Source organism: Lissotriton vulgaris, chromosome 7 (assembly GCF_964263255.1).
Source record: "Lissotriton vulgaris chromosome 7, aLisVul1.2, whole genome shotgun sequence".
In the NCBI taxonomy this organism is placed as follows: Eukaryota; Metazoa; Chordata; class Amphibia; order Caudata; family Salamandridae; genus Lissotriton; species Lissotriton vulgaris.
The window spans coordinates 85,498,185-85,512,689 of record NC_141695.1 but is presented as its reverse complement, the minus strand read 5'-3'; the positions used below and the strand labels follow the sequence as shown (position 1 = coordinate 85,512,689).

Below are 14,505 nucleotides of genomic sequence, written 5' to 3'. Positions count from 1 at the left end.
CCAGAAAGCAGCAGATTCGCTAATTCATGGCATTCATCATTGCTTAAATTGGAGATGGAGCGAAATATGCGTGTGATGACTGCAGTGCCCCAGGAAGAAGAGGCAAACTCGAAACGCGTTGGGACTGTGGACATATGCTTTTAATGTACCGGAGAGCATGACTGCCTGTACCTTTAATTAAATCTGTTTGGGGAACAGTTCACCTGTGTTCGGCTGCAGTTCTCTAGTTGGACCTCCCCACGAGCGTACATTTATATATATTCACTGAAAAAAGCATAGGTTTGACACCAATTATAGTTAGCTGGAAACTTTACTGACATAAAACCATTGAAATTCCCACGTTATAGTTAGTTGGACTCACTAAAACTTGCGCGCCTCCAATGCACTGCTGATGACGTCACATATTACATCACTCATGACATCACTGATGACACCATCCAGTGAATGTGTGTCTTTCTGAAAAATAAATATGTTTTATATATGTATATGTAAAGGTCGATGGAAGAATAAATGTTTAAATAAGTGTCTAAAAAGATATTTAAAAAAAAATAATTGATTGGTTAACTGGCTTATTAAGTGTATCTTAGTGAATACATATATTAGCGAGTAATGTTTAAATATTTAAATATATGTATCAGTGTTTCACTTTGTGTATAAGTGGTTGCATGGGTTGGTGAGTAGCTACATGTGTGTGTATATGGGTCATTAAATGTTTTTTTTAGTATCAGTATGAGTGTCTGTATGGTTTGGTGGGGTTATTACTTAGCACATAGATGCATCAATGACTGACTCACTGTTTGTATGTATTTTGAAGACAGCATATGTGCAGGACTGTATGGGTGGATGAGGTTGTATATGTGTGTGTTAGTGAGTGAATGGCTGTCCCACTAGTGTCTTTATCAGTAACAAGATATGTTTTAATCTAGTATATGTGAGTATTGATGTATATAAGTGAGTATATGAGAGAGTGAGAGATTGTAAGAGTTCCTGTTTAAATAAGTATGTGTTTCTGTAAGTGATTGTTTAAGTGAGTAAGTATGTGTAAGTTTCCTTAGAAGTAAGGTGGTAGGTTGTGTACAGTTGTATATGCAAATAAATGGATGTTCAATAGTTTATTTGCATGTGTGAGTAACTTTTGGATGACTGTCGGTGTGTAACAGGATGTATAGGTGTATCACTACATATGATGAGTGAGTATATGTATGAGTGACTATATAGAACTGTTGGTGAATGAGTGGATGTGTATATAGATGGTATAATTTCTGAATTGGTTGTTGTAACTGGTATGGGTATCTCCATTTTTTTGAAAATGTTAGTTTCTATTTTTGAATATGTGTTTCAAGGGTTACATTACACTGAAAGAATATCTGCCACTTTCTCACAAGGATGTTGTCATCAGTGATGTCATGAGTGATGTCACTGACCATGTCATGAGTGATGCAATATGTGACGTCATCAGCTTTGCATTGCAGGCGCGCAAGTTTTAGTGAGTCCAACTAACTATAACGTGGGAATTTCAATGGTTTTATGTCAGTAAAATTTGAGGCTAACTATAACTGGTGTCAAACCTATGGTTTTTTCAGTGAATTTATTAGGTTTTTTAAATGCTAATTCCTAACTACAACTGGTGTGAAACCTATGGTTTTTTCAGTGAATTTCTTAGGTTTTTAAATGCTAATTCCTAACTATAACTGGTGTGAAACCTATGGTTTTTTCAGTGAATTTCAAAGTTTTTTTTAATGATAATTCCTAACTATAAGTCTCACTTTATAAGTAAGACTGTTAGCGCTCTAGTTGTTCTTTAGAACACTCTGGTACATTCTGTCATTGGGCTATAGTTGCGCTACATCTGGCTGATATTTGGGCTACATTTGTATTTTTTTGTCTCTGGTGGCCATCTTTGGGCTACATTGGGCTACATTTGGGCTACATTTGGGCTCTAACATATATATAGCCCAATGTAGCCCAATATATATTTTTTCAAAGTTAATTTTCTTAAAAACCACCTGAGCATATATCTTGAGACATAGCAAAGGCACATCAGGCTACCAGTCCCTACAATTTTGCCAATTTTTTTTTTGTATATTGTTTTTTTTTTTGCCTCGGAGCGCTCCCGGTGCGCGCCCCGGTGAGCGCCCCAGAAAGCGTAGTATTATGGAGCGCCCCGGGGCTCGTACCGGGGAGCGTCCCGTTAGCGCCAATGTCGCGAACGAAAACATGATTGTGACGTATCGCGTAGCCGCGTCCGCATGATACACATGGCGTAATTATCGCTTTGGGACCCCCCTTTTACCTCAGCCCCCACTTGACGAATCCCCCCCAAACTTTCAGGGAAGGAGCGGGCCATTTTCTTGGACAACTTTGCGAAGATTCGTCCACCGGCACCAAAGTTATTCCCAATAGAATGTTGCGGATTTCCTATGGAAAGTAGATCCTAACTATAACTACCTACTGGCGACCGCCAGTAGGTAATATATATATATATATTTATATATATATATATTTATATATATATATGTATATATATTTATATTTATATATATATATATATATATATTCACTGAAAAACACAAAGGCTACAGGGATGTTATAGTTATGAAGTATAATTTTAAAAACCTTAGAAATTCACAGAAAAAAAAGTTCACAGGGACTTTATACTTAGGCGCAGATTTCACTCGTACAAAACCATATAAATTCATGAGTTATAGTTACCTGAGCTAAATATAACTTACGCCATCAATGCACTGCTTATGACCTCACATATTACATCACTCATGTTATGGTCAGTGACATCACTGATGACATCACTGATTGCATCCTGATGACATCACTGATGACATCTTCCAGTTATTATGAGTATTTTCTGAAGGTTTTTGTGTATTAAACATATATACTAAGGTATCACAAAAGTTAAATTAATCTACTTTATCTATTACTAATGGGTGATTCTATTTTAAAGCATAGATTATGTGAGTGTCTGTGTAACTATATCTCCATGTGTGACTGTGTGAGGTAAGCGAAACTCCTCCCACCACTCTAAATGCACACCAGGTCTATTCAGCCCTGCGGTGAGTCACCGAGCAAGGCAGGCACACCTCAAACCCCCCTCCACTAACTGTCTAGAGTGAATGCACAGCCCAGCTCCTATCACTCAACCACCAGATGCTGAATACACAAACAGCCAGAGGCACACAGAATGGTAAAGTAAGAAAATGTCCACTTTCTAAAAGTGGCATTTTCAAAAACTGAATTTAAAAACCACCATTACCAAAAGGTACATTAATATATTCTGGGTTCAGAGAGTCTAAACTCAATTTTCTATCTTGTCCTTCCTACGACTTACACATGCAAAATTGTTACAGTGCGTCCCCAATGATAAGCCTATGGGACAGATAGCCTTTCAATAGTGAAAAACTAAATATACAGCATTTCACTATCAGGACCTGTCACACACATCAGTACATGTCCTACCTTTCACATACACTGCACCCTGCCCATGGCATACCATGGGCCTACCTTAGGGGTGCCTTACATGTAAGGAAAGGGAAGGGTCCGGCCTCAGAAATAAGTGTACTTGCCAGGACAACATGACAATTTCCATCTGTTTGCGCAGATACTACAGTGGTAAGTCTAAGACACATTGCAGGGCTTCTCATGTGCTGCCACAACCGGAGCTGAAAGCCCATTGTTAGCATTTGATTTACAGGCCCTGGCACACACACTGTGTACTTTACAAGGGACATTCCAGTAAATCAAATATGGCAATCATGGATAACCATTCATTGTCAAAATTTTGTACAGAGAGTATATGCACTTTAGCACTGATCAGCAGTGATAAAGTTCCCAGAATCCTATAGGCAACAAATACAGGGTTAGAAAAATTGGAAGCAAAAGGCAAAAAGTTTGGATATGACCTTGTGGAAAGGGCAATTTCCACCCGGCTAATATGTCAGATTTCTACGCCTCCCCAGGGGAGCTGTAAGGGAGGCAGACCGAGGAGAAAAACCTTTAATTCTCCTTGTTTTTCCTTTCTATATCTATGAGAAATATGAAAACATCTTTGTGCAGGACAGTGTACCTTCCTGCACAAAAACAATCACCCCTACAATGCAGGCACCATTGCACCACGACAAAAGGGTGCCTGCGTTGGCGCATGGCAGCCCATTGTGCTGCAGCACAGGGGAAAAGGACAGGAATGTACCACAACTCATTGATATGGTGCATTCCTGCCATTTTCATTTGATGCAGGGCAGCACAGCAAGATTCCTTGTGGCGCTGCCCTGTACCAAACATCATAAATGAGGCCCAAAGTTTGGGGATGAACCTGCAGAAAAGGTCAGGTCCAACAGGTACACATCACTTTCCACAGCACTATAAGAGCAGAAATTGAAAATCTCAAAATTGTGCACAAGTTCCTGAAAGCACTGCACCCAGCCTGCTCTGTTCGACACTCGAAAAAAGCAATTAATGTGTTAATTTATGCAGAGTCACAAAATGTTCCATAGGCAGTCTTTTTTTATTAGCAGCAACAGCAAGATGCTTAGATGTAAATATGGTCAATGCCACTGTCATCTTCAGTACCAGAATTGAGCTAAAAAGTTATATAAACATACCTTTTCTTAAGCTGGTAGCATAAAATTACACAGAAATCATTCTTGTCCAAAGTCCTCACGTTGCTCCACTGGTTATAGGAAAGAAACATGAATAAACCTATTTGAGATATCCTAAACATATGTTATACCTTTATTGTATGCTTGGGAAGGAAGAATTGGTAAAGTACATTCTTTCTGAAAACAAAAACCTATTTCAAAGACAAACGTGTCCCAAACAAACTGATATCAATATTAAAGCATGTTGTATTCTCATTAGTAACAACCATTGGTTATTATCAGTCTTCAACTTTTCTGACCATAAAACATCAAACAGATATTTTTCAAGTTTTACATTTCATACCATATTCTTACTTTTTACCCATGGCTTTTTTAAACTCTGTGTTTTTCAGATGAGCGGGTTACATGGAGTAACAGCAATATATTACAAAGACATGTATTTGTTATTGTACTCTGAATAAGCTGATGTTGGTCGTAGGTATGTAAAACTGATAGACCCATAGTATAAAAGAACCACAGTGAGGTGAGAGGCACACGTGGAGAAAGCCTTTTGTCTTCCCTCTGTGGACTGTATTTTTAAGATCGAAGAGAGGATGCTGATGTAAGACGCAGTAATGGATTGGATTGGATTGGATGTGGTTTTTGTATAGCACGATAGCGTCCCGCAGGCGTCCTAGCGCTTAGGAGTGGGAGGTGTATGTGGCAGGGGGTTGAGTTATTTACTGAAGAGAAGGGTTTTTAGTTTTTTTCCGAAAAGGCAGGATGTTAGGCTCTGAGCGGAGGGAGAGTGGAAGGGAGTTCTAGAGTTTTGCCGCATTTACTGAAAACATTCAGCCTCCACTCCTCACTCTTTTAATCCTGGGGTTGATGGCCTGGAAGGCATGGGCCGACCTAAGCTGTCTGCTGGGATGGTAGGGGGTGATCAGGGTGTGGTTCAGAGTTGCTCCTTTCCTCCAGTAAGCACAGTGGGCAATACACATGCTTTTGAGTGGATTCTTTCCCTCACTGGAAGCCAGTGGAGATCTTTTAGTTCGGATTTCACAGATTGGCAGCGAGGGATGCGCAGGAGATTGCGGGCAGCGCAGTTGTGAATCACCTGGAGTGTTCTTAGAGTTAGTTGGGGGCTCCTAGGTAGAGGGCGTTCCCGAAGTCCAGCCGGGAGAGGATTAGGCCCTGGACCATGATCTGTCTTGCCTTGAAAGGAAGGAGCAGAAGGATCTTTTGGATGAGCCTCAGAATGCCCATGCAGGTAGCAGATAGTTTGACTGCCTGGTAGCTGAATGTAAGTGTATTGTCCATCCAGATTCCTAGGCTCTTAATGGTGTCCTTGGTTATGGGGGGGGGGCCCAGGGATGGTGGCCATATAGAGTCAATGGATTTCTGCGGGGGTTACCCAGTACCATTAGCTCTGTCTTATCTCTGTTCAATTTTAAGTAAGACTGGGTCATCCAGGCGCACACTGCCTCCATGCAGCCCCTCAGATCACTCGGTTGGGTAGAGGGGTGATTAAGGGTCACCACCAACTGGGTGTCGTCAGCGTAAGACGCAATTTGAACGCCAAATGGGCGGACGATCTCGGCGAGGGGGCGCATGTATATGTTGAACAGTGTGGGGCTCAGGGAGGAGCCCTGAGGAACCCCACAACTGAGTGGTTTACTGGGCGATGTGACATTGCCCTCGCAGACTCGGAAAGAGCGCTGTGACAGAAATGATTGAAGCCAGGCCACTGCCATGGAGGTGATTCCTAGTTCTGAGATTCTGTGCAGTAGGATGTCGTGGTTTACGGTGTCGAAGGCGGCACTGAGGTCCAATAAAATGATGGCCGCAGTGCAGCCCTGATCCGCGATCGTTCTAGCTTCTTCCGTCACAGCAAGGAGCTCGGTTTCTGTTCCAAGCAAGGGGCAAAACCCAGTTTGTGACACATCCAGTAAGTTGTTCGCTTCCAGGGATTCTATGAAGGACTGGTTTACGTGTTTTTCTGCAATTTTGCTTATCCATGGCAGCAAGGAGATCGGGCGGTAGTTCCTAGGGTTCTTTTGATCTAGATTGGCCTTTTTCAGAAAAGGCTCTAACTGTAGCCTGTTTCCACCTGGGTGGTACAATACCTGAGGTTAAGGAGTTGTTAATCAGGTCTAATATGGTGGGCAGAATGGCGGGGATTACTGTCCTGAGGGACTGAACTGGAGCTGGGTCACTGGGAGATCCGGAGTTCACCTGGAACATGATGGTTTTCAGGGTGGTGGGCTCCAGTGGTGGGAAATTCTCCAGGGTGGCAGGTGGAGGCGAGCTTGTTTCCTTGTGGCCTGTTTAGAAATACAGAGTTTGGGGGAAGGATGAGTAGATCATCGCTATTTTGTTGTGGAAGTATTTGGCCTGCTCGATGCAGCGGGTCTGAGCACTAAGAGGATCTGGTAGTTTGTCCGGAAGTTTGAGCAGAGTTTTTGAGATTCGATATATCTCCCAAGGTTTTGACGCTGCTTCGTTTATTTTGTTTTCATAAAAAATGGATTGGGCATTTTTTTATGCTATTTTTATAGTATTTTATAGAGGTTCGGTATGCATTTTTGCTTGCTTGTAGGTAGTCAATACGCCATTTACTTTAGAGTTTTTTGCATTCCTTTTTCAGGTTACATAAGTCCTGGGAGTACCAAGGTGCGTTTCTTGGTCTTTGTTTGGGTTCAATGTCTTTGATTGGGATAATGCAGTCTAAAGATTCGGTGATCCATTTATTAAAGTTGTCGTTACTAACGACAGGGTCAGGGTTGCCTACTGGGGCGGAGGCTTCCAGAGTAGATGCCCACTGGTTAGGATTAAGTTTTGACCACTTGCGGTCTCTCCGGGATGCAAGGGATGGTGCGGGACGTGAGCCTGGCGGTGACCAGGTAAATGAGATCAAAGAGTGATAAGACCAGGGGAGAGGAATGGGTGAGCTAACTGTGAGGCGGGTACAATTGCTGAAAATTGGATCTAGGAGGTGTCTCATGGAATGGGTGGGTTCCAGCATTCGCTGGGAAAGTTCTAGTGCCTCAAGACTGTTGAGTAATTCGGCAGCTGCAGGGTCCTGGGGATCATCTAAATGGACATTGAGATCACCCAGCAGGGTGTAGTTTGGTAGATTGCAGACTCCGCTGGCTATAGCGGGTGCCAGGTTATTGATAAAGTTACTTGGGGTGCCGGGAGGCCGGTAGACGAGAGTCCCTGAAAAGGTGCATGTGGGAGAGAAATCTAGCGAGAATGGGAGATATTCGCAGCTAGACAGGTTGATAGGGGAGCTGAGGCAATTATATCAGCTTTTATATATGATAGCTATGCCGCTGCCTTTTCCTGATGAGTGATCAGCCCGGAGAATTTGGTATCCTGCGGGAAGTGCTTGGATAATATCAGGGTCAGAGTCCGTATGTAGCCATGTTTCTGTAAGGAACACGGCATCTGGTTCTTTATCAGATAGCAGCAAGGAAATCTCCAGGGCGTGCTAAGGGAGGGATCTACAGTTTGCGAGAAACATGTGATATGATGGGGAAGGCTTTTGTGGGCAGCTTTGATATGCACAGTGTTGGCAAAGAAAGTGTTTTGTGGTGGGGTCCGAAGATGCGAGGCAATGGACAGGGGTAGGGCCTCGCAGTTGAGGTAAGGTGCTAGGGCTGTAGGTGATGGTATATGTTTGGCCAGGGGTCGTGGCCCCTGGTCCCGGTCCATCGTGGACGGGCGCAGATGGGCTTGTCTTTGGCGCGCCTTCGGAGCCCTGCCGGCGCCACCACAGCGCCCGTCCACTGCGCCTCCTGGGAAAGGGAACCATTTTGTAGTGGCGAGGGCGTGAGGGCGGGAGGAGCCAAGCACTAGTCTGCTTGCTCCTGCTCCTCACCCAAGATGGCGGGTCCGGAAGTTGTAATGCGGGCAGAAATGGGCCGGGAGCTCTGTGCGAGTCCTTAAGGGGGGAGCAAGATCCGCTATGACACAGCAGCAATTTTAAAATAAGTGCAAATTGTTTTGACTCTTACAATGTGCAATTTTTAAAAACGAAATAACAGTTTCAAAGTGCAGGTTAAGGACGAAATAATAATTTTTTTAATCAGGCAGCAAGTTTTAAGCCTAAAGTCCTGGCTTCCGCCTCAGGACTGTCAGCGTTCACACCACACACACTCGCAATTCTTTCCTATTGGAGGACCAAGCACGTAGGAAAGCATCTCAATACTTAGAGTACTTGTGCATGAAAGTTTCAATAAAGCTGTTGCATCACATAAGAAGTGGTTGATAGTGTGGGACCCACAGAAGGAAAGCCTAGAAATGAGTACAGTCTGTGGTATTACATCTAGAAGTCCAACAAACCACATTCCTGCAGCTAACAAGGCACATACATTCTTATTCATAATGGTCCAGTAGCGTAGTGAATTGCAAATGGCCACATAGCGATCAAAAGCCATGGCTGCAAGGAGATTGAGTTCTGTAAACAGCACACCATTAAAACCATACATTTGGAGAATACATTCTGAATTAGAAACGTATGTGCCACCTACAAAAATGCTGTCCAGCATTTTTAGAAAAACAATTGTTGTGCAAATGATCTCTAGACATGACAAATTTGTGAGGAAGAAATACATAGGCATTTGCAAGTGTGTATTAGAAGAGATAATAGTTACAATAAGCAGGTTTCCGACCAGAGTTACAAGGTAAATCATCGGAAAGCAAACAGAAAGAGCAAATTGAAGCTCTTGACGACCTCCAATTTCCAGAATAATAAATGTGTTTTTTCCAGGTCTGATTTTCTTCTTTCATTTGTCTAGTGTTGGACTCCTGCAGGTGGGCATAATAGTATTAGCTGCAAACAAAGAGACATCTTGTGAATATGCAATGCATTGTGCTGAGAGGATTGGGTAAATAATAGACTCAAGTTACATTTCTGGAAGAGAACAAGTGTTGAAGTGTCAATGACAAATGCACGCCCAACCCGTGTTAAAGAATGCCATTGATACTCTGCTGAGATTTCATCATATTTTGTTATGAACTAAGTGATTAGATTTACATGATTTATGTTTGGGTAAGGAGTCAAAATATCAAAGTTAGAATATCAACCCACAATTAGATCAAGCTGACAATATCATAGGGACAGAATATCGATGTTAAGAATATCGTTGACCAGAATATCGGTGACCAGAATATCGACCTTAAGGTAAGTAATATAGTTTTTTTTTTATATCGAAGTTAGGAATTTCGAAGCAAGTAATATTGTAGCAAAAACTGTTGCTGTTAATAATGTTGCTATTTATATTTGTGTTTTGTCTTTAGTATGTATTTTATAATGTATTTTATTATTTCTAAATATATGTAGTAAATGTTTAGAAATTAGTATTTTTTTAAGTAAATTTTGCGTTTTAGTATTAGAGCGGGTTGTGGGTTTATAGGGGAATAGGGTGGGAAGTAATTTATTTATAATTAATTAATTATTATATTTTGCGTTTTCGTATCAGAGCAGGTTGTGATACGGGAATAGGGTGGGTAGTAATTTAATTATAATTATTTAATTACTATGTTTTATTTATGGTTATTGATTATTAATTTATTTTTAATTAATTACTAATTGTCATTAATTTTTATTAATTGAATAATTTAATATTATATTAATTACAAATAATGTATTACATATATTTATTTATTGTCATTGTTAATTAACGTATTGTTAATTAATTAATAATTGCTCATTAATTTTCATTAATTGATTAACTGATAATTAATATTAATTATGTTAATTTTTATGTGCAGTGAGTTGTGGGTTTAAAGGGGAATAAGGTGGGAAGTTATTTATTAATTATAAATAATTAATATTTTTTTGATTAATTATTAATTGGTAGTTAATTGTTATTAATTGAATACTTTATAATTCTATTAATTATAATTAGGTCATTATTATGTATTACTTGTTTTATTTGTTAATTCATGTATTATTAATTGGTAATTAATTCTTATTAATAGATAATGGCAAATTAATTTAATTGTGTTCTTTTTTATATGTAGTGGGTTGTGTGATTTGGGGAATAGGGTGGGAAGTATTTTAATTGTATTTAAGTAATTAATAATTTAATTTTATTGGTATTTATTATAATTTCTAAGGTAATTAATTTGAATATGTGTTTTTTTCTTCACAAAGTATTTAATTAATAAGTATGTTAATTTAACCCCTACGCTCTCCAACACTTTCCCTACTGTTGAACTCCCTGGAGTGAGAATGGTAATTTTTACCCCTACGCTAGCCAACACTTTCCTTACTGTTGCATTCACTGGAGTGTGAATAGTAATTTTTACTCCTCCGCTATCCAACACTTTCCCTACTGTCGCACTACCTGGAGTGGGAATAGTAATTTTTACCCCCAAGCAATCCAACACTTTCCTTACTGTTGCATTCACTGGCATGTGAATAGTAATTTTTACCCACCCACTATCCAACACTTTTCCTATTGCTTCACTCTCTGGAGTGGGAATAGTAATTTTAACCCCTATGCTATCCAACACTTTCCCTACTGTTGCACTCTCTGGAGTGGGGATAGTTATTTGAACCCCTTCGCTATCCAACACTTTCCCTACTGTTGCACTCCTCGGAGTGGGAGTAGTCATTTTTACCCCTACGCTATCCAACACTTTCCTTACTGTTGCATTCACTGGAGTTTGAATAGTAATTTTTACCCCTCCGCTATCCAACACTTTCCCTACTGTTGCACTCACTGGACTGGGAATAGTAATTTTAACCCCTACGCTATCCAACACGTTACCTACTGTTGCACTGCCTTGAGTGGGAATAGTAATTTTTACCCCTACGCAATCCAACACTTTCCTTACTGTTGCACTCCCTGGAGTAGGAAAAGTAAGTTTTTACCCACCCGCTATCCAACACTTTCCCTACTGTTGCACTCACTGGAGTGGGAATAGTAATTTTTACCCACCCGCTATCCAACACTTTTCTTACTGGTGCACTCTCTGGAGTGGGAACAGTAATTTTAACCCATACACTTACCAACAATTTCCCTACTGTTGAACTCACTGGAGTGGGAATAGAAATTTTAACCCCTATGCTATCCAACACTTTCCCTACTGTTGCACTCCCTGGAGTGGGAATAGTAATTTTACCCACCCACTATCCAACACTTTCCCTACTGTTGTACTCCCTGGAGTGGGAATAGTAATTTTTACCCCGACGCTATCCAATACTTTCCCTACTGTTGCACTCTCTGGAGTGGGAATAGTACATTGTACCCCTACGCTACCCAACACTTTCCCTACTGTTGCACTACCTGGAGTGTTAATAGTAATTTTTACCCACCCGCTATCCTATATTTTCCCTACTGTTGCACTCACTGGAGTGGGAATAGTTATTTTTACCCACCCGCTATCCAACACTTTTCCTATTGGTGCACTCTCTGGAGTGCGAATAGTAATTTTAACCCCTAAGCTATCCAACACTTATCCTAATGTTGCACTCACTGGGGTGGGAATAGTAATTTTAACTACTACGCTATCCAACAATTTCCCTACTGTTGCACTACTGGAGTGGGAATAGTAATTTTAACCCACCCGCTATCCAACACTTTCCCTACTGTTGAACTCACTGGAGTGGGAATAGTCATTTTTACCGTTCTGCTATCCAACACTTTCCCTACTGTTGCACTCTCTTGAGTGGGAATAGTAAGTTTTACCCCAACGCAATCCAACACTTTATCTACTGTTGCACTCTCTGGAGTGGGAATAGTAAATTTTACCCCTACGCTATCCAACACTCTCCCTACCGTTCCACTCTGTAGAGTGGGAATATCAATTATAACCTCTATGCTATCCAACACTTTCCCTAATGTTGCACTCACTGGGGTAGGAATAGTAATTTTTATCCCAACACTACTAAACATTTTCCTTAATATTGCACTATTTTGACTTGAAATAGTAATTTTATTTTGTCTGCTATCTAATAATTTTTATATTATTTTTGTTAAAGTGTTATACAATTAATATTAAAAAGAGTAAATTATTTTTTGCAATTTGTTATCTATATGTATTTAATTTGTATTTATATTATTGTTTATTGTGTAGAGATTTTAAAAAGAATTATGTCATTAAAATAATTATTAAGAATAATTAGTAAGTAAGTATATATTATATATTATTATTATATGTATATGTTTAATTTATTTTAACATTATGGGGCTCATTCCGATTCCGTTCGGAAATCGAACCGACCGACATGGACCGGGAACCGATTCCGACTGACACCTACAGGCGCCCTACGACCCGTGCAGTACAATGCAATGCATGTGAAACCAGACCGACTCACACAGAATACAAGTTGTACGATCGAGCTGTACTGAAACCAGTGATTCGCCTGGAAACAGGATGCGATTCGCACCGACCGACATGCACCAGGAATGTACTCGACTGACACGTACCCGCGATGTCCGACCTGCTCAGTAAAATGCAATAAGTGTGAAACCAGACCGACTCGCACAGAGCCCAAGCCGCATCACTGACACGCACAGAAAACAGGGACCTGAAGCAATAAAGAATTCCGCGATCAACGCGCATGAAACACAGAAGAAAGTCAGCATGAACGACTCAGAGAAGCCCGCACGAGCCAACAACAGCATCCGACTTGGTCAGAAGAACATCTCCTTCATGCCTAAAAACACAAAGGAAAAAACACAAAAAAAAGACTAAACAAGCAATTACAAAGTCAATAAAAATTTTTTAAAAACTTGGAACAAAGACACACTCACAACTCCACCTATATAAAGGCCAACAGTCACTACCATGATCCTTTGCAAATGCAACAGATCAGCCAGCAGAGAACACCATCAGACATCAACCACAGACATACTCACAACTCACCCATCACACAACCTTCACACCATTAGCAACTCTCCAAAAGCACTCTCCCATACACCCAGCAAAACTGACCCTCACCCACCCTCACTTGCACCCTCACACACACATCTCTCCCCACCATCACCCATCGCCATGCCCCAAAGAAGAATCCAAAGTTCACAGATAGTGAGTTAAAAGGCCTGGTAGATGAAATCTTCAGAGTAGAGCCACATTTGTTTGGTACATTGGTCCAAAGGACCCCCATGTCACAGAAAACTAAGATGTGGGTGAAACTGTGGACAAGGTCAACGCACAAGCATCAACGTTGCGCACAAAGGATGACATCCAGAACAGGTGGTATGATGTTTGCAGGAGGGTCAAGAAGCTCCTCGAGAAGGAACACGCCTTGAGTCAGCGCACAGCTGGTGGCCCCCCTGCTAAACCAGTAAACTTCAGTACCTGGGAGGAGAAGGTGCAGGACATCCTAACACCAGAGAGCGTCCATGGTCTAGCAGACATACCAGAGCCTGGTGAGTTCACAACCAATATACTCAATAATGTGTGGCAATACATACACATCACTGTCAAGGGGACAGCAAAACCATGCACCGTTAGCAAAGCCATAGTAACCAAAAGATTATCATCCCAAGATGTGTATGCTAGTCAGACAAACACAATACCTGCCATCTCATAGTGATATTTAACTGTGTCATGACATGTACAAACCTACCAACAAATAGAGCAAGGCAGTGGAAGAGATCTAAATAAACACTGTAAGACATTTTGCCACCACAAACACACCACCTCACAGTGAAGCTGACTGACAGGAAGGAATAGTGTGTATGCTGGTGAAGTGAGTGTAGCCAAAAGCATGATGGGGTTTGTAGTCACAAATAATGCACCCCCTCCCAAGTGGCCCATTAGGACCTCTCTGAACCATGCTGACATCACAGGGAGTGGAAAATAACTGACAAGATAGCTGACACAAGCCGACAGGCTTATCTCAGAAGCAGTGCATAAAGCATGTGTGAACACATACAGTAATACAGTGAAAACG

The 14,505-nt window shown here is 41.0% G+C and overlaps 1 pseudogene; it reads right to left on the bottom strand.

Annotated features, from left to right (window-relative positions):
- Positions 1-4,998: 4,998 nt before the first annotated feature.
- Positions 4,999-14,505, bottom strand: part of LOC147700847 (olfactory receptor 5V1-like) — a 91,138-nt pseudogene continuing 81,631 nt past the window's right edge.